The 20,882-nt window shown below is 40.8% G+C and overlaps 1 long non-coding RNA gene and 1 pseudogene across 2 annotated transcripts in view; both read left to right on the forward strand.

The window, feature by feature from the left end:
- The window catches only part of LOC110257768 (uncharacterized), a 575,664-nt gene that overhangs the window by 269,243 nt on the left and 285,539 nt on the right, over positions 1-20,882 (forward strand). The gene's annotated exons all lie outside the window — the stretch shown is intronic.
- On the forward strand, positions 2,565-3,033 carry LOC146394517 (large ribosomal subunit protein eL21 pseudogene; annotated as a pseudogene).

Raw genomic sequence — 20,882 nt, forward strand, 5'->3', positions numbered from 1 at the left:
CAGTAATTCCCCTTTTGTGCTGGCTTCTTTTAAGGAAGTTTTGTGAACCTCAGCACTCACAACTGCCAAATTAAAGGTTTCTTGGAAAACTGAGGGAGAAGGTTCTCATACCTCCAGCTTGCTTTCTGTCCTTCAAGGTGTTCTGTGACATTGTGATGAAGGAAAGAAAGAGCCAGCAAAATTCTGCATAGCAAAATAATGACAAATAGTGCCTGGCTTTTGTGATTACAGCCAAAGCCATTCAGGCATACCACAAGATTTCGGAAAGTCAATAGTTGAGAAAATGTATTGATTATTACCAGGACCCTGAGAGAATGACCCAGAAATTTCCATTTGTACAAAGGTGACATTCTAAGAACAGTGAACATTTCCAGACAGGAAATAACCACCAGGGATGTTAAAATTATGTAAAGACTTTGAGTGCTTTGATTTGGAAAGGAATGGAAGAGTAATTGAAGTTAACATATGTGCTAATGGCAACCACAAAATGATTTCCCCACTCCTCAGATTGACTTAGTGCTCCTAAAATTGATTTAATACAAGCAATAGAAGAGAAAGGCAAATTGGCAAACTCTAAAATAAATTTCATTAATAAACAATTCTTGATTATGAACACATTATAATTAAAAAAAAGAACATTAAGTTGTGAGTTCAAAGCTGTGTGGGCCAGTAATTTGTATGATAGAATTGCATTGTTTCCTCCATCCCAGCCCCGCCATAGCAAAATGTTGAAACAGCAGGCGCTTTACAAATTTATTAAAGCAAAAGTACATCTTCAGAGAGAGAGAGTGCGTGCCGTGAAAAAGAGGGCCCTCTTGACTTTACCATTTTTTTTATATCCCCATGTTGGGACCTGATTTCCGCCGCGCCCCCCCGCCCCCGGCCGCCCCGTGGACCAGTGTGTGTGTGTAAGGGCAGAGTGTTGATTGGTCTTTGTATAGGGGTGCATTTTGATCCTCTGATTGACTTTGGGCAGGATGCCTCATCTGCATGGGGAAGAGGAGATACAGAGGTGGGGTGAGGAGTCCACATACCTTTCTTTGTAGGGAGTAGGGAGAAGCAGACCAGGTTGCTCAAGGTGTTGGGGAAGGACATTAGAATGAGACATGACCAGAGGCTTTGGGTTTAATCTCCTTGAAGGGGACTTGAAGCCTATAACAATAGGCCCCTGGGAAATATAACCTCTTGAAACCTCTGTTTTCTTCTTTGAGAAATGTAGTTAATCTCTGCCATGGTCTGGAGTGGGTGTTTAATAAAAGTTATATTGTATTTCTTTATTTTCCCTGAGCATCTGATGACTATATATTGGAAGAATTAGTGGCCTTATTTGTTTGTTTGTTGTACACATCAGTCCCTAAAGGCATCTCACTTTTGAGAAAACATCTGCTTTTTTTTTTTTTGTCTTTTTAGGTCTGTACCCGCGACATATGGAAGTTCACAAGCTAGGGGGTCAAATTGGAGCTGTAGCTGCTGGCCTATGACACAGCCACAGCAACACCACATCCAAGCCGCATCTGCCACATACACTGCAGCTCATGGCAACGCCAAATCCTTAACCCCCTGAGCGAAGCCAGGGATCAAACTTGCCTCCTCATGGGTACTAATCAGATTCATTTCCTCTGAGCCATGATAGAAACTCCCACATCTGCTATTCTTAGTTTATTTGGAATGTTCTGATTAGTTTCTGAATGGGAAGCAAAAAGACAGCCTGAATGACTTCTCAAGGCTTCATGGCACTAAAGTGCCTTAGTCGCTGCAAGCAACTTAAATGTCCATTTTCTTCATGATGCCTGTGCAGAGCAATGCCACGCCTCTCCTTTCCACTTAGTGTCTCTGCTTTGGCCACTGTCTCATGGTCTGTCTTTGCTCTAACAGAGCTGCCTCCTGGTTAATGTGTTCAATGTGTTTTCTACTGTGCACTCCCAGGAGCTTATTGATGTGCCACTTTGGATTATAGGAAGCTTCAGTGATATATAAAGTGCCCATGTAGTAGGAATGTTCACTTTAATAACTGTTTCTCACTAGCATTTCTACACAGTGTGATCCCCAAGCAACTGAATATCAGAAGAGCACACAAAGTTATTTAGTCAGCTAAAAAGTGTCTAATAAGTGAGTTCTAGGTTTTACCTATGACATCATGGCATGCCTGATAGATGAATTCATTTAGCTCCCCACCCCCTGGGTTGTAGGTTCCACACACATAAAATGGAACTATTTAACCTCTCCAAGATTTGAATTATAATGAATACTAACCAAATATACTACAAATGAAAATCAACATTTTTAAAAGAAAGCTGGTGCTTTGATTTGAGGCTTAATTCATCAGTTTATATATCTTCACTTGGGTACCAGAAGATCACAAAACTGACCTACACTGTTGCCTATTGGGGATCTAGAACATTTGCATGTATCTTCTTGACTTTTTACAGCTCATTTGTTTTGACAAAAGTTAAACTTGAATGACAGAAAGGGTTTTGGCCATATGCAGGTAGTTGAAGGTAACATTTTTTTAAGAATGGAGACCCAGTCTTTTGGTCACCGCCATCTTTCAGTAACTCATGAACATGACCAACATAAAGGGAAAAGAGATGGGGCGCTGCTATATATATGTTCTCTAGACCTTTTAGAAAACATGGAGTTATTCCTTTGGCCATACATACATGCAAATCTACAAGAAAGGTGATATTGTAGACATCAAGGGAATGCTCACTGTTCAAAAAGGAGCATTGCACAAGGAGCATGGCAAAAGTGGAAGAGTCTACGATGTAGCCCAGCATGCTGTTGGCACTGTCACAAACAAGTTAAGGGCAAGATTCTTGCCAAGAGAATTAATGAGCATATCGAGCATATTAAGCCATCTACAAGCTGACACAGCTTCCTGAAACATGTGAAGGAAAATTATCAGAAAAAGAGAGAAGCCACAGAAATAGGTACTTGGGTTCAGGTGAAGCGCCAGCCTGCTCCTCCCCAGAAAAGCACATTTGGGAGAACCAATGGAAAGGAGTCTCAACTATTGGAACCCACTCCCTATGAAACTGGACTGTACACATGTTTCTCTTAATTGAGTAGAAGTGTTGTGTGCCTTCGCTCAAAGAAACATGTAAAGCAGATTCTGTGTTTGAATTCAGTGGGTGACGTCTTTATTATTCAAATGTAGTGATTTTTTCCCCCTGAAAGATGTGAGGTAGTTCATTGTGAAATATACTCCATTGGTTAATTAAAAAAAAAAAAAGGAATGAAGACCCATGTTTAATGAAATCATTTCCTTAAATAAGGAGGGAGCCTCTCATCAGGCATTTGGGAAACTGTGGGGTTGATTTCAGATCTGTTTATATTTCTAGCACTTCCATTAGAACATGAAGTTACAGATACTGAAAGTATGTCTGGGTTGCTTTGTGCAAGTCTTCATTTTAAGGGGCAAAGCATACATTAAAGACGTGACTCTAGGAAAGTCATCTGACCTGCCTTTGTCCAGACAGGGCTCATGTGGAGAAGAATAGAATCTGAAGTGCTGAGCAGAAGCAAGAACTAGTTCCTGATGCGGAGAGTGGGAAATATTGCCTTCATCTGGGAAAGGACCCTAGAGGGCTTTGGAAAGGACCTGAGAGGACTAAAACTTCTTGGGTTCTGCTCTATCCAAGGCTCTGAACTTCCTTATTTAGTATGTTATATCATTTAGTTATTTCAATGACCAGCAAATTCTTTCCCTGGAAGTAAACTATGCGTGAAGCCAAATCACAATCATAGCGTTCTTGGGTAAGCATGGAATCTGAACAAAAAGAGTTTACTGCATGATATGAATGTTTAATGTTTAAATATATGCCTGCACACACAGATCAGGGGGATTCTGGCCTTGGGTGTGGTTCACCACACCTGTGAGTGGATATTGGCTAGATCCATTTACCTCGCAGGCTTTCTCTTCTTGTTTCTGTGGCTGACCACCCCTATTCTGACAAACGATGGCCTGGGAGAGACTCTCTATTTAAGATGACTGTATTAGTTGTTAACTGCCAAACAAACAGCTTGAAAATCTGACTGGTTACTGCATCAAATATTTATTTTTACGCTCCTAGGTCTGCAGGTCAGCTATGATTCAGCTGATTTAGCTGAATTTGGCTGGGACAGGATGTGCACCAGGCTTCTGTTCAGATTCAGGCCTTCGGCAGTCAAGGCTAAAGGTGCCATGGCTGTCGGGGGTATGCCCTTCCAATAGCAGCTCAGAGGAGTGCAGGAAGGCAAGCAGAAATTCAAGCTCAAGGACTCATCTTGGAACTGTCACTTCCCCCACACTCTATTGACTAAAGTCATGGGGCCAAGCCCAGCATTACTGGAGTGGGGAAGTGTGCTCTTCTCAAAGGGGAAATTGAACTGAAAAGTGCATAGATATAAATTCTCTAAGAAAAGAGAAGGAGGAGTATAGAATTGGGAACAATGACTCCATCCACCATAACTCTGAAGCTATGTACTCTAATCTGTTATGTGTTGATTTCATAGTTTAGTTCTCAGAGGACAAATTCCTTTAGATTCTTGGGGGTGGCAAAGGAGCATGGCATCTCATTTGGGCCTTGCATTCTCACCTGTGGTTGGGGGGCAAGATTGAATCCTCTGGCTTTGCCTTTAAGCATTTACTCTGTAAGCCAAACTGACTCTTAGCCCTGCCACCAGGTATATTAATTGATGTCAGGAATTGTGCAAGAGATCAAAAACCTGGGGGATGCCTTCCTTGGCCTGATGTCAGGGTAGATGACAGATTCTATTAAATCAGAACCTTTTCCCTTCCTGGTAAATAAGCCTCATCCATCTTTGCTAAAGTTAATTTATGAGCCATCCCAAGGCATCGATGATACTTGGGTATCTGCGTGTCTGCTATATTGGTTGCTCCTGAAAATTAAATTGCTCCCCTATTTCACCAGATATAAAGATGACTATTTTCATTCTGAAAAAAAAATATGAAATATTTCATACATACAGGAGAGTGTACTAAAATATATGTACAGATGAAGACTAATTCTGAAGCTGTATTCTAAATTAGGAATATAGCACAATTGATTGATCTATTCTCTTGGTGAACATTGGAGTTTTTTTCCAATATGGAACTATTATCAACAATACTTCTATGAACATATTTGTTTATATCTCCTAGGGACATTTGTGTTTCTCTTGGGAGTTTCTCTAGGCTACAAAACTAGGACTGGACTTTCTTTGAGTCAAAGAATGTGAACAACAAATCAGTTATCTCTTTCTGTGTAGCAAGCCACCATAAATGCAGTGACTTAGAACAACCACCATTTTATTTGGTCGTAAATTCAGCATTTTAGACTGGGTTCAGCTAGGCAGTTCCTTCACTGCTCTGATCTGGGTTCATTCCTCTGGCAGTGGTCATCTGGCAGCTCAAGTAGAGTGAGATGGTTCCAGATTGCCTCATTTATAAGTCTGGTCATTAGTGTTGGCTGTTGACCTGACCCTTTTCTCCATGTGGTCTCTATTCTTCAAGGGCTACCATGGTTTTTACACTTAGCAGTCACATGGCAGCAAGGTAGCAAGAGTGGAAGCTGCCAGGCTTCTTGAGGGCTAGACTCAGTATTCCCACACCACCCCATCTACCTCATTCTACTAGTTAAAGCATGCCATAAGGCCATCTTGAAATAAAGAGTGTGGAGAAATAGACTCTACTCATTGATGGTAGGAGCAGCAAAGTCACATTACCAAGGGGGCATTGGTACAGGAATAGAAAGGATTTGTGATCATATTTTGTACAGGACGTCTCTTAAGTTTACTAGGCAATCATGAACCGCTTTTCCATGTGGTTGTACTTTATTTAAAATTTATGCAGCCACTGGTAGTGAATGAGAGTTTCCACCTCTCGATTTCCTCCCCAGCTCTTGGCAATGTTAGATTTCTAGTTTTTGCTTGTCTGCTGAGTATATAATAGCATCTAGTTATAGTTTTAATTTTACATTTCCTAAATAGTAATGAAGTTGTGCTTATTTTCTTATATTTATTTGCCATTTAAATTTCCTTTTTTTATAAAGTGCCTTTGTCTTAAGATTGTTTTATGTTTTTTTTTGGTTGGTTTTATTTTTCATTTTACTGACCTATGGAAGTTTTCTTTGTATATTCTGAATATCAGTCCTATGTTGTTTATGAAACTGGTGGATTATCTTTCTGCTCCTTTTAAGGTATCTTTTGATGAATAGAAGTTGTTTATTTATTCTATTGAAGTATATTCGTTGTACAATATAGTGTAAATTATAGGTATGCAATATAGTGATTTACAATTTTTAAATGTTTACACTTCATTTATAGTTATCAAAAAAATAGCTGTGTTACCTGTGTTGTATGTCATATCTTTGTGGCTTATTTTACATAATAGTTTGTACTGCTTAGGCTTCTACACCTGTATTGCCCCTGCCTCTTAACTCTCTCTTCCCTCTTCCCACTGGTAACCACTAGTTTGTTCTCTATATCTGTGAGTCTGCTTCTTTTTTGTTATTTTTATTGTTCATTTTATTTTTTATATTCTACATCTAACTGATAACATACAGTATTTGTCTTTCTCTTTCTGACTTACTTTACTTAGTGTAATGCCCTCCAAGTCCATCCATGTTGCTGCAAATGGCAAAATATCATTCTTTTTTATGGCTGAGTAGTATTACATTATATGTGTGTGAGTGTGTGTGTATAAATAGCACATTTTTTTTTTTGTCTTTTTGCCATTTCTTGGGCCACTCCTGCGGCATATGGAGGTTCCCAGGCTAGGGGTCGAATCAGAGCTGTAGCTGCCGGCCTACGCCAGAGCCACAGCAACGCGGGATCTGAGCCGCGTCTGCAACCTACACCACAGCTCATGGCAACGCCGGATCCTTAACCCACTGAGCAAGGGCAGGGACCGAACCCGCAACCTCATGGTTCCTAGTCGGATTCGTTAACCACTGCGCCACGACGGGAACTCCCCGATAGCACATGTTCTATATCCAGTCATGTCTCTCTCTCTCTCTTTTGTTTTTTGGTTTTTAGGGCTGCACCTGTGGCATATGGAAGTTCCCAGGCTAAGGGTCAAATTGGCGCTGCAGCCACTGGCCTGTGCCACAGCCACAGCAACACAGGATCTGAGCCGAGTCTGCAACCTACTCCATAGCTCATAGCAATCCTGATCCTTAACCCACTGAGTGAGGCCAGGGATTGAACCCACATCTTCATAGATACTAGTCGGGTTTGTTACTGCTGAGCCACAAAGGGAACTCCCTATCCACTCATCTCTTAATGGACCCTTTATTTGCTTTGGTTCCTTGGCAGTTGTAAATAATGCTGATCTGAACACTGGGGTGCATGTGTCTCTTTCAATTAGTGTTTTGATTTTTTTTTTTGTGTGTGTGTGTGTATACACCCAGGAGTGGGATTGCTGGTTCATAGGGCAACTCTATTTTTAGTTTTTTTTTGAGAAATCTCCATAGTATTTTCCATAGTGGCTACACCAATTTATATTCCCACCAATAGTGTTCAAGTCTTCTCTTTGCTCCACATCCCTGCCAACATTTGTTATTTGTGTTCTTTTGCTGTTGTTGTTGTTTGTGTTCTTTTTGATGGTAGCCAATCTGACAGGTGGGAGGTAGTATTTCATTATGATTTCAATTGGTATTTCCTGAATGATTAATGATGTTGAGCATCTTTTCACGTGCCTCTTGGCCATTTGGATTTCCACTTTGGAAAAATGTCTGTTCAGGTCTTTTGCCCATTGTTAAATCAGGTTGTTTATTTATTTTTTGGATGTTGAGTTATATGAGCTGTTTATATATAGCTAATATCATAGTCAATGGTGAAAAGATGAAGACATTTCTCCTAAGATCAGGAACAAGACAAGGATGCCCCCTTGTCCCACTCTTATTCAACATAGTTTAGAAGTCCTATCCATAGCAGTCAGAGAAGAAAAAGAAATAAAAGACTCCAGATTGGAAAGGAAGAAATCAAACTGTCACTGTTTGCAGATGACATGATGCTATACATAGAAAATCCTAAAGATGCCACCAGAAAACTACTAGAGCTCATCACTGAATTTGGCACAGTTGCAGAATCCAAAGTTAATATATAGAAATCTGTTGCAGGTTTTTAAATTACTCAATGAATTATGTTACATTTATAGTTGTACAACATGTTGTATTTCTATATACTAACAACAAACTATCAGAGAAATTAAGGCAACAATTCCATTTACTATTACATCAAAAAAAAAAAAAAAAAAGAAAACCTAGGAATAAATGTACCTAAGGAGGCAAAAGATGTGTACTTAGAAAACTCTAAGACTTGATAAAAGAAATTGGAGACAACACAAACAGTTGGAAAGATATTCCATGTTACTGGATTATAAGAATTGATATTATTAAAATGACCATACTACACAAGAAGTTGTTAATTGTAGTGGAGTACAGTGAAAATTCTCTTGCCTCTGGAGAAAAGTGGGGACTAGGGAATCATTTTTCCCATTTTCCCCTCAGCTATATTTCTCTTCATCACTAAAAGGATTTGTCAAACTGAGAAACTTTACTTTACCCCATTTTACTCATATGAATGAGTTCCTTTTGAAACCCCCGAACCAGGCAAGGCAGTCATGAATTGCATTGATAATCTAGTCTTCATTGTAAAGTGAACTGATCTAGGTAAGAGTCAAGATGCTTGTATTCTACCCTTGATGATGTACAGGCAGAAGTTGCCTTCTTTTTCTGGGCTTGAGGTTCATCATTGGCAAAAATAAAGGAGTTTAACTAAATGGTCTACAACTAAATGCCAATAACCTCATTGGGGTTCCCTTGTATGTGATTTATTTCTTTTCCCTAGCTGCTTTCAAGATTTTCTCTTTGTCTTTAATTTTGGTCAGTTTGATTAATATGTGTCTCAGTGTATTCCTCCTTGGGTTTATTTTATATGGTACTTGTGCTTCCTGGACTTGAGTGAGTGGTTCCTTTCCTATGGAAATGGAATATTTTTTATGTCCCCTTCTCTTTCTCTTCTCCTTCTGGCACCCCTATAATATGGATGTTGGTGCATTTAACTTTGTCCCAGAGTTCTCTGAGACTCTCTTCATTTGTTTTCAATCTTTTTTCTCTTTTCTGTTCTGCATCCGTAACTTCTACTAATCTGTCCTCCACTTCACTTATTCGTTCTTCTGCCTCCTGTATTCTGCTGTTAGCTGCTGCTTCTAGTGAATTTTTTATTTCAGTTATTGTATTTTGCATCTCTTCTTGTTTAAGTTTTATGTCTTGTATCTCTTTTCTCAGTGTTTCCTATAAGTAATCCATCTTTACCTCCAGTTTATATCCAATGTCTTGCATCATCTTCAGCATCAACAGTCTAAAGTCTTTTTCCTGGAGGCTGAGAATCTCCTCATCACTTGGCTGATTTTCTGGGGTTTTTCCTTTCTCCCTCATCTGAGTTATAGTTTTCTGTTTTTTCATTTTTATAGGTTTTTGGTGTGGTGACCTTTTTACAGGTAATAGAGTAGTAGCCTCTCTCACTTCTGGTGTCTGCCCCCCTTGTGGCTGAAGTCAGTATGGGGACTTGCTGTAGCCTACCTGATGGGAGGGGCTGATGGCTGCCCCCTGGTCGGTGGAGCTGATTCTCATCCCTCTGGTGGGTGGGGCTTAGTCTCTGGTTGGGATTAGAGGTGGCTGTGTGCCTGAGGGGTCTTTAGGCAGCCTGTTTACTGAGGGGCAGGCTGAAATCCTACCTGGATTGTTGTTTGCCCTGAGGCTTCTCAGGGCTGATGGGTGGGGCCAGATTTTCCCAAAATGGCCACCTCCAGAGAAAGGCAGCTGCTGAATATTCCCTAGAGCTTTGCTTCCAATGTCCGTCCCTCACAACAAGCCACATTCACCCCTGTCTTCCCAAGATGTCCTCCAAGAACTGCGGTCAGGTTTGACCCAGATTCCTATGGAGACCTTGCTCTGTCCTGGGACCCAGTGCACATGAAAGTCTGTGTGCACCTTTTAAGAGTGGGGTCTTCTTTTCCTGTAGTCCCATGGAGCTCCTGCACACAAGCCCCACTGGCCTTCAATGCCAGATGCTTCAGGGGCTCTTTATCTCAGTGCCAGATCCCCACATGTGGGAGTTTGATGTGTGGCTCAGAACTCTCACTCCTGAAGGTGAGTCTCTGTGAACCTGTTAGTTTCCAGTCTGTGGGACTTCCCACCCAGGAGGTATGGGGGTGTTCACATCATGTAATCGCCCCTCCTACCTCTTGATGTGGCCTCCTCTTTTTCTTCTGGAGTAGGATATCTTTTTAAAGGTTTCTGGTCCATTTGGTTGAAGATTGCTCAGCTTTTAGTTGTGAATTTTGTTGTTTTTAGGAGAGACGTTGAGCTCCAGTCCTTCTATTCCACCATCTTAATCCCTCTAGAACTCTTGCTTGAGAACTGATTAAATCTGAGCTATTTAGTGAGGCCTTCCCTGACCAGTAACAGCCCCCAATGATTGCTTCTTCTGGAATTTTCAAGCACCCAAAAGTAAATATAAAAAGTATTATCTTAGTCCACTCAGGCTGCTCTAATAAAATTCCTCAGACTGGGTAGCTTAGAAGAAACAGAATCTTATTTCTCAAAGTTCTGAGACTGGAAATCCGAGATTGGGGTACCAGTGCGGTCAAGTGAGGACCCTCTTCCTGGTCCCAGACCTCTGGTTATGTCCTCAGCTGGTGGAAGGGGAAAAGGGAGCTCTCTGGGGCCTCTTTTACAGAGGCATTAATCCCATTCATGAGGGCAGAGCCTTCCATAGGTCCCACCCTCTAATACTATCACCTTAGGGTTAAGGTGACAACTCACACATTTTGGGGGACACATTCAGGTCATAGCAAGTAATTACTATTTTTTTTAATAATCTCCTTATTTTTCTTAACTGTCCCCTTACTTATAAAAAGATATGTGAAGACAGGGTTCTTGCTCTGTTCATCTAGCATATCCCATGGAGCACTTTATTAATATTAATTATAAGAAGGGAGACAGAGAAGAAAGGAGAAAAATATTAATTTGAAATTTCCTATTTGTGAAACACCTTGAGATTTGCTTCATAGAGAGCAACTTAGTACACACAACCATTGTAGGAGGTGTTATTATATCCCTTTGAAACCAGCTTAAGGGAGTGACACTCAAACAATGGTCCAGGGCCAGCAGCATCAGCATCAACTGGTAGCTTGTTGGAAATGAATGTTTTGGGGCCCCACCCTAGACCTACTGACTGAAAAACTCTGGGAGTGGGGCCCAGAAGTCTGTGTTTTAACAAGTCCTCCAAGGTATTCTGATACACACTAAATTTTTATATCTACTGAATTAGACTTTCAATTAATGAGCCATAGTTAGAGAACTGGCTAGTGACAGAATTGGTCAGTCTGTGACTCAAAGCGATTCTCTGAATATTATACCACAGTGTTTCCTTGACCAATTAATAGGCCTTTCTGGATGACATCTAAAGTGTAAAACCTGAATAGATCCTATTCATTTTCCATTTTAAGACTCTAGAGTGAAATTTCATGAAAAAAATAATTTAAAAAATTTAACTCTTACCCCAAATGACTGTAGCTATAGAGATTATTATAATACAAGAAGTTCATACTGCTTCTGTTGATGTAAATTTGAATTTCTAGGAGGCTAGAAGTACCAATGACTAAGAAAAGCATAATTAAGCAACTATTCTAAACCTGCAGCTTACAGGTAGTATATACAAATTGGCATGCAAATAATATAATACCAGCATTTAAAAGTAATCAATGCTATAATAATAATAATAATAATAATAATAGCATCGATTATTCCATTTTAGTCAAATACTCCACAGACCAAATGGTAAAGACTGAGTGAGCTTTTAACAGGCAAAGCCATCTCAGTTGCCTTAATAATTAGAGGAAGGAGAGCAATGTGTAGCCACTGAGCAAATTCTATCACCTCTTAGAAGAAAGACTATAGTTCCAAAGGTCTCCTCACAAAGTCTACCACAAAAGCCATATTCACAAGCCAGGTCTCATGAAATATCTTTCCAACACATGAAAACATAATGGAGGCAGTGTCTTATAGTCGTTTTCATACTTAAAAAAAAATCATTGTTTATTTTACAGCAATAAGATCAGGTTGCTATTTTATTAAAATCTAAAAAAAATGATAATACAAAAAGGCTTTTTTTTCATCATGTGATGATTGTTCTGTAACCCTTTGTGTGTACATATAAAAAACAAATGATTGCATTCTATATAAGGGGTTGAACCCGCGTCCTAATGGATACTAGTTGGGTTCATCACCACTGAGCCCAAATGAGGACGCCTGAATGTCTCTGTTGCAAGGCAGTTTCCGACTGTAAGCTGATCCCCACAGGAAGGACCCTCAGAAGAGAGTTATTATAAAGGTCTTGGAAGGTTTTATAACTAACTGTCCTATCATTTCTAAATAACATTGTGAATATTGGCTTCTGTCACCCTTTAACTGTGCACTCCTACATCATGTGTCAGAGTTAAATAGTATTTTCCCCATAGCCTTTTGGGAAATGACACAAAAATCTTGTCCTGGTTCTGTTCTGGGATGAAAAACTCAAATGGAAACGGGAACTAATGAATTACATGGCAGGGAAAATATGGCTGACAGGGAGAGCATGGAGCCTAATACCTTCTGCTATACTTGTCTCTTAGTTAATCCAGAGTCCTCTGAATTAGAGGCAGGTAAAGGACCCTGGAAACCTCAAGTGGCATTTTCCGCAGGGATCTTTTGACCCAACATCAAGGGAAATCTCTCTGGTTGCTTTTGGAGAGAATCCTCTGTGTTCATATTTCATTGCTCCTTGTGCACTGAGAGATTGATTGGGGTCCTGTAATAGGAAGAAGGATGAAACATTTCACATATTATGAATTAGTGTTTCAAAATCAATGTTCACTGTCAGAGAAATAGATATCTGCTCATCCACACCCTCTCCTGAAGGCATCACAGCCAAGATGACAGAAACATTTGGACAGCCTGTGCCCTATCAAATATCCTTACCTGAGTCACATCACTCTTGCTGGGATGGCATAGCAGGCGGTCCAGAGTAATGGGCTCCATTTGATGTCCCTGAAGTTGATCTGCAGTGTGCTTGTTGTATTAGCAAGCTGGTATGTCCAGAGACAGTGGCGGGACAGAGCAACAATAAGCAGACCTTAAAGAAATTTGCCTGCTTGACAGTGACAAATTAAGGTATTGCCACCTCTGGCAGAGTGATGAGCCTTGAAACCATATTAGCTTGAAAGCGTTGGCTTTTGGAAGTTTGTAAAGTGCAGCTCTGCTCCCTGTCAGGAGTGGCATTGTGACACAGGGAAGAGACATTTTGGTTAATAAGCCCCAGATTTTCTTCTGTCATTCCATCCATCCCCTGCCCCATGCTGTCCAGCCCACACTGTCTACCTTTCCCTGCCCCTGCAGCTGCGAGAAGATTTTGGGAAATGTGCTTTATGACCTTTCTGCTTATTTCCATCACAGCCACAGATAGTCTTTCTGTAATTAATAATCATATGCTCAAAATGCAGAAATGTTCAGGGAAGGGGTCCTTAATATTGTAGATATTAGATCGTTTATATACAGTAAGAGAGTAAGAAAGGAAAAGCTACTGGCTCAAAGCTTTAACTGTAAAGGTTGAGATTTTGCTTTATTCTTTCAAATGCAGAAAGGGAATTTCAGGTTATTTGGTGCCTAATGAAGGTCTGATACTAGTATGAGGGTCAATTCATGATTCTTACTAGTTGATATTCCCTGTTCATGTATATGATACTATTTTTTTTTTTTTTTGGTCTTTTCTAGGGCCACACCTGCGGCATAGGGAGGTTCCCAGGCTAGGGGTCTGATTGGAGCTGTAGCTGCCAAGCCTATGCCAGAGCCATAGCAACGTGGCATCCGAGCTGCGTTTGCAACCTACACCACAGCTCATGGCAACACCGGATCTTTAAACCACTGAGCATGGCCAGGGATCAAACCCGCAAGATTCGTTAACCACTGAGCCACGACAGGAACTCCTATGATACTACTTCTTTTTTTTTTTTTTTTTTGCTATTTCTTGGGCCGTTCCCACGGCATATGGAGGTTCCCAGGCTAGGGGTCAAATCGGAGCTGTAGCCACCGGCCTACGCCAGAGCCACAGCAACGCGGGATCCAAGCCTCATCTGCAACCTACACCACAGCTCACGGCAACGCCGGATCATTAACCCACTGAGCAAGGGCAGGGATCGAACCCTCAACCTCATGGTTCCTAGTCGGATTCATTAACCACTGAGCCACGACGGGAACTCCCTTATGATACTACTTCTTAAAGGCAAGAAATATGTGTAGTCTTGCCTTTCTGGAACCAGAGACGTGGCAGAGATAGGTACTAGGAGAACAGAAAAACGGAGGACAAGTTAGGTGACCTTGGGTGAGTGTTGGTTGCAAGTTCATGTGGACAACACACATTGAGGCCAAAGTGAAACCTTGAAAATTTGAAGCAGAGGAAGGTCTATTGCAGGGCCAAGCAAGGAGAATGGGGGATATGTGCTCAAAACCCCAAACTCCTGCCATGGTTTTGGGGGAGAAGGTTTTATCGGCAGAATTTGGGGGTAAGGGCTGTTCTGGTTGGTGGTGCGGTAACAGGGTGGTGCTCTGGGAATCTTGCTGTTAGCCTGAAGTTACCATCCTCCACCTGGATGATGGTGGTAGGGGGTGGTGCTCAGTTCCTGTAGAAGAACTCAGAGAGGGTTATTGTGTATTCCTTGCGGAGGAACCAGGACCTGCCCCAAGGTTGCACCATTGTTTCTTGACTGCTCCTCGCTTGTCTTTGCATCCTCTCCCTTCCCTGATTAACAACTTTCTCAACCTGCCCTTTGGAACTCAGGGGAAGTCATGGAAGCTGAAAGAAGCCCATTTCCTACAAACAAGTAAGGAAAGGATTTGTACCTAAGAGCTTTAACTGTAAAGGGTCCTGCTTGGTTTCACTAGTCATGTATCTTTTGTTTTGTCACTTGTCTATCTTTCTTAAAATACTCTTAATCCTCATTTCTGATTCATGGGCCGATAAGTGTTTCATAATAAGTCCTTGGGCTTCTAAAATAAGAGACTATAAATCATTCAAAGGTCATTTATTTTCAGGTGCATGATTGGAATGAAATTAATATTTGTTCATGGCCTAAAAGGTATTCTAACAGTGTAAGACTTTTCATTAGTCTTCATTTAATGACATTTATTTCTGTCATGTTTTTTTGCTTTTTGTTGGTGGTGGTTTTTGAATCATTGTCTTCCTCTAGTATCTGAAGCTAAATATATGTTCCATTTCCCCTTTGGAGCTTTTCCTAATGACTCTAGAAATTTCCTTCTCTTCTTTTCACTTGCTAAAGAACTTAGAATCACCCCAATACCACCCTACTCCATCCCATCCATTCTACTCATTTTCCCAATGTACAGCTGGATTATATTCTTTTTGGTGAAAGTAGTACACTGTTTCTCTTTATTTTGTAGTTTCCATTTCTAATACAGAGTGGACACAGGTGCATCTGACCTCTTTTGATCAGATTCTAGATATATACCAATTCTTCCAATCCTATGATATAAAAAGAATGTTAGGTTTGCTGAGGGAGGAATGTGCAAGGGCTGGTTGGTAAAGCAAAAGAGATTTATTAACGCATCAGAGGGGCAAGGGCTGAGCTCAAGATGGTGCCAGCCCTGACCGTGAGGAGGTGCTAGGCTTATAAAAGATCTGTGGCGGTGGAGTTCCCATCGTGGCGCAGTGGTTAACGAATCCGACTAGGAACCACGAGGTTGCGGGTTCGATCCCTGCCCTTGCTCAGTGGGTTAACGATCCGGTGTTGTCATGAGCTGTGGTGTAGGTTGCAGACATGCCTCGGATCCCGCGTTGCTGTGGCTCTGGCGTAGGCCGGTGGCTACAGCTCCGATTGGACCCCTAGCCTGGGAACCTCCATATGCCGCAGGAGCGGCCCAAGAAACAGCAAAAAGACAAAAAAAAAAAAAGATCTGTGGCGGGAATCTATGGCTGGATGGAGTTTATGGTGGGAACTTGTGGCAGAAGCGATGAAGGAGGAGGAGGGGAAGGTCAAGGGAAGGGTAGGTGGTCCAGTCCTGTGACAGAGGGCGGTGAATCCTTCTAGGTGGTTAATCTATGCTCCACATTCTGGGAAAGGGTGTAGATCTTGTGGGGGGCCGTACCCATGTCTGCAGTAGGTCTCCAAGGTCAACAATCACATTTGGGGGGTGGGGTCTGTCTCCATACTTCTGGGAAGAAGTTTATAATATCATATATTTATGATATAAACAGAAGTAGTAAGGTAAAGGTTTTGTCCAGAAAGAATAGTTTCACTGATAAACAAAGGAAGAACCTCTGAATGTCTGTACTGACCTAAAATTGTTGAATTAATTTCAGAGACTCATGGCCTCCTGAATAATAAACTGATTTTGCCTCAAAGTGGAGTTCTTTTATTAGATTTTGTTTCTTCCACCTTATGAAAATGTTCACCAACTAATATATATTAAATGCCATCAGCTTGATGGAGTTGTGTTATGAATTTTATGGAAATTGTGGAGATATGGAAATATAGTTATATTCGGTCACTTTCTACTTCATTTAGCTTATAAATCATCTGAATACTATTATCATGATTACACATCTTTATAGAAGATAAAGAAATATTATTTTATAATATAAAGTGAAGAACTTGTTAACTTAAAAAGATTTAGTAAGGACAAAATGGAGACTGTTCTCTTGGGCACATTAGTAACATAAAGGTATGTACGATTATGGATAGGCTCTTGAGCTTTGTCTAAGGACACTTGTTTTACTTCCCATAATTAGCAATACTTATGTATACCAGGGTATTTCAGATGCTTTAATTGGTTTCGTGATACATTTCTTTGTATGCACTGATGTCATTGTTAAAGAATTTCCCTTTAGGAGTTCCCATCATGGCTCAGTGGTTAATGAATCCGACTAGGAACCATGAGGTTGAAGGTTCGGTCCCTGCCCTTGCTCAGTGGGTTAACAATCCGGTGTTGCCGTGAGCTGAGGTGTAGGTTGCAGACACGGCTCGGATCCCGCATTTCTGTGGCTCTGGCACAGGCTGGCGGCTACAGCTCTGATTCGACCTCTAGCCTGGGAACCTCCATATGCTGCGGGATCAGCCCTAGAAAAGACAAAAAGACAAAAAAAAAAAGAATTTCCCTTTAGCCTTTCAATATCACTTTCCCCAAGTCCATCCTGTTGAGAGTACATGATGACATCAGAATGAACATGTAGACCAGAAGAGTGGCCAGAGGCTGACTCTGAGAGCTTCGGACAGACCTGAGGTGCAGACTAGGTTGGCCACACACGTATGTGCAAATTTGCTACAGTGATTGGGGAGAGGTCAGGGCAAAGAAGAGAGGCAAGCTGGCCACGGGTTTTCCATGGGGCCATGTTCTCACTCAAACACTCCTAGAAATCTAGATTCAAACATGGATTTCCAAGTTGTTACAAAGACATGTGATATGTGAGCCTCCATGGATACTCTTGCCCCGATCCTGCAAATGTTAGGGGGAGATCTTTCAGCAATAATCCAAAAATTCAGCATTCCCTTCTGGCTTAATGGGTTAAGGATCTGGCATTGTCACTGCTGCAGCTTGGGTCACTGCTGTGGTGTGGGTTGAATCCCTGGTCCAGGAACTTTCACATGCCATGCGTGTGGCCAAAAAGAAAAAAAACATCTGGGAGGCATATGTATCCCCCCCCCCCCTTTTTTAATCTGCCTATGCTTTTCTTGTTAAATGGCAGTCACAAACAATGTTCCTTGAAAGTAGTGAGATGACATTATCAGCCAGGCTTTTCTTCACTGAGATGTGTCAGTACCCCAGATGTCTGTAATGTCCATATTTAGGCAAATTGTCTTTTTACTTCACTCCATGGTCACTTATGAAAATAATGAACACTTGCATGCCTTTCAATGGTAATCTGATCATTTATGACAATGATTGGGGCAAACAAATGATTTCTTCAGTGAAAGTCTTAGAATTGTAGGGGGTTTGAGTTAACTGGCATTTGGTATTCATGTTGAACAGTGAGTTTTTAGCAATGTGTAAAAGAAATTTTACTCATGATAGTTTAAAAGGTATAAGAAATGACAGCTCAGAAAAACATGAAGAGAAAGCAGAAGACAAAGGAGAAGGTACCATTTAATAAAAAGGACTTAGAGTAAAGCTTTGCACTCACCTTGAGTGAAAAATATCACAGTTCTGTCATTAGGTCCAGCTATACATAAGCAATTATGTTGCTGACCTTCCCGTTCGGTAGTTGTTGCAAAGGTAGTCTCACTCAATTGAATTTTTATTATTATTTTGTCCCTGTCCTCGACTTTTAGAGAGAGGAATTTTTTTCCTTCCTTCTATCACATCAATTTTTTCTCCTAGCACATTTTGTTCTAGGGAATTGTTTTATGGCATTATCATGGGGTTCTTTTACTCTCAAGTGCAAAGCATTGTCGTTGATTCATCTTCTTTGTCAAACACTTCACTCATTTTGACATTTGCAGGCTTCAAAGGTGTGTCTTCTATTAGTAATATTAAATTTCAGTTGCTCTCATAATTTTCAATAGAGTTTGAAGAGGATGCAGAAAATTGCTAGACTCTCTGATTTTGGCATTTGTTAGCTGAATGATGCATTGTCAGCAACCTTGGCTTTTTGTTCTGTGCTGTTCAATGAAGTAAGAAAAGCCCTCTGAAAATAGTATCACTTTGTTTCTCAAGAACAAACATGATTAGACAGTATATGTGGTATTGGTTTTGATTTCTCTACCTCTCTGAGCTTTCCATGATACACCAAGTGGTTCAAGCTTTCTTTGACCCCTCCCTACAACTCAGCATGTCTTCCTTATGAAATAGCCTTTAAATTAGAACAGCAACCTTGAGGAATCTGTGTTGCACATATAAAATACTCATAGAAATAATTTGCTTTAACAAAAAAATTGGAAATAACCTAAATAGAATAACAATCAGTAGAAAAAAATAGATTGTGATAGTTATACAATGGAATACTGGACAACAATGAGAAGGGACTGATGAAACATACGTGCACTAATGTGGCCAAGTCTCAAAAGCACATGGAGAAAATAGCAATTTGCACAGGAAGGCTCGTAGTACATGTGTCTGGCATTGCTCCTGTTTCCCAATGTCTCATTCCCCCTTCCTAAGGGCAGGATTTCATTTCATTTTCATTTCCTGTTGCTTTGACATTAGGTATGGCCACATGACATGCTTTGGTTCATAAAATAATGAGCAGTAGTGATGTCCGTCGCTTTGTGGGACCATAAATGCTGCTTGTTGGTACAGAACTCATTGCTTCTCCTGCCCTGGTGACTAGGAGGCATGGGTTCTATGGAGATGTGACAGAGGTCACCTGTTCACTGAAGAGCTGTCTAGAACTGCAGCCAACTTGGGGTGAGAAAAGAACCTTTGTTGTTTTAAGCCACTGAGATTGCTCTACTGGGTGTTGGGGAAGTTGGAATGTTTATCCACCAAGTTCTTTTGCTCATTGGTTGAAAATGTTAAATCCCTAGCATTTCTGGACTGCCTGAGCTCCGTCACTGAATAAATCCTCAGGTATAGAAATGCAGGAACCTGGGTGCTTTAAGTGAGAAGCTGTCACTTAGCATGAATTGTCTGTTGCTCTGGCTGAAGGCAGAGGTGGACCCAGGGAACATGGAGTAGCCTCTGTTATGGATCAGACAGTCAAAAATGCACATGTGCTGGCTATTGGTATTACAGATATATATATATATTTTTTTTTTTTTGGTAACACTTTTCTGGCAAGTCATTACTATGTTTTGTAAATGTCAGGGAAAGAATGGCAGGTGAACATGGAGGATCAAAACTGTTAGTGAAAGAGGAGAAAGGAAACCTCAGAAAGATGGAAACTGAGGACTGTAGACAATGGTGATAGGAAGAGAGAGTGGCGAACCGAAAGGTATTGGTTCCCATTTCTGAGATGTGGTTTTTTCCAACCACCAATGAAGAGATGAGTTGTTTCTTCTAGGGAGCTTTCCCTGCATTTGTGTGTTGATGTCTCCAGGAAAATTATAACTCATCCCATATGGCCTCTAGCATCAGAAGAGTTCTTATAAACTCAGTAGTGAAGCCAAACAGATCTGCATTCCTTTCTTTTAAACTTTATCCTGAACCATTGAAGCCAGATATCTTTTGGACTTCATAATTTTTTTTAGAGTTCAAAAAAATAATATGGTTCAGGTATTTTATATTACCTAACACTACACAGGAGTCTGGGATTGCACCACCTAAATCAAATGGATTTATATAGTAAAATGTAGAAATATTCACACAAAATAGGATAAATAGGGACTATAATTAGCCTCTTAGCAGTTTAGACCAGGTTTTCCTGGCAGATGAGTTCAGGTTGGGTAAAGTTTGGCCAGTAACAGAGTTATAAGGAAAATACTTGTTTTCAGAGCCTAATGGATTTTGCAATCAGAAATATAGACCTATTAAATACTCTTTAAAGTTACTATACTTTTTTTTGTGGTCTTTTTGTTTTTTCTAGGGTCTCACCCATGGCATATGGAAGTTCCCAGGCTAGGGGTCTAATCGGAGCTGTAGCCGCTGGCCTACCCCAGAGCCACAGCAATGTGGGATCCGAGCCATGTCTGTGACCTACACCACAGCTCACTGCAACACCGGATCCTTAACCCACTGAGCGAGGCCAGGGATCAAACCCGCAACCTCATGGTTCCTAGTCGGATTCCTTAACCACTGAGCCATGACAGGAACTCCTAAAGTTACTGTACTTTAAATGAACTATATTACTATATAGTTCCATGTAGTTACTATAAACTATAGTAAAGTTACTATACTTTCATGGAACTA

This window comes from Sus scrofa, chromosome X, assembly GCF_054392235.1.
Source record: "Sus scrofa isolate SSC_HxYL_T2T_F1_AM1 chromosome X, Sscrofa_HxYL_maternal_Yorkshire_Landrace_v2.0, whole genome shotgun sequence".
NCBI lineage: Eukaryota > Metazoa > Chordata > Mammalia > Artiodactyla > Suidae > Sus > Sus scrofa.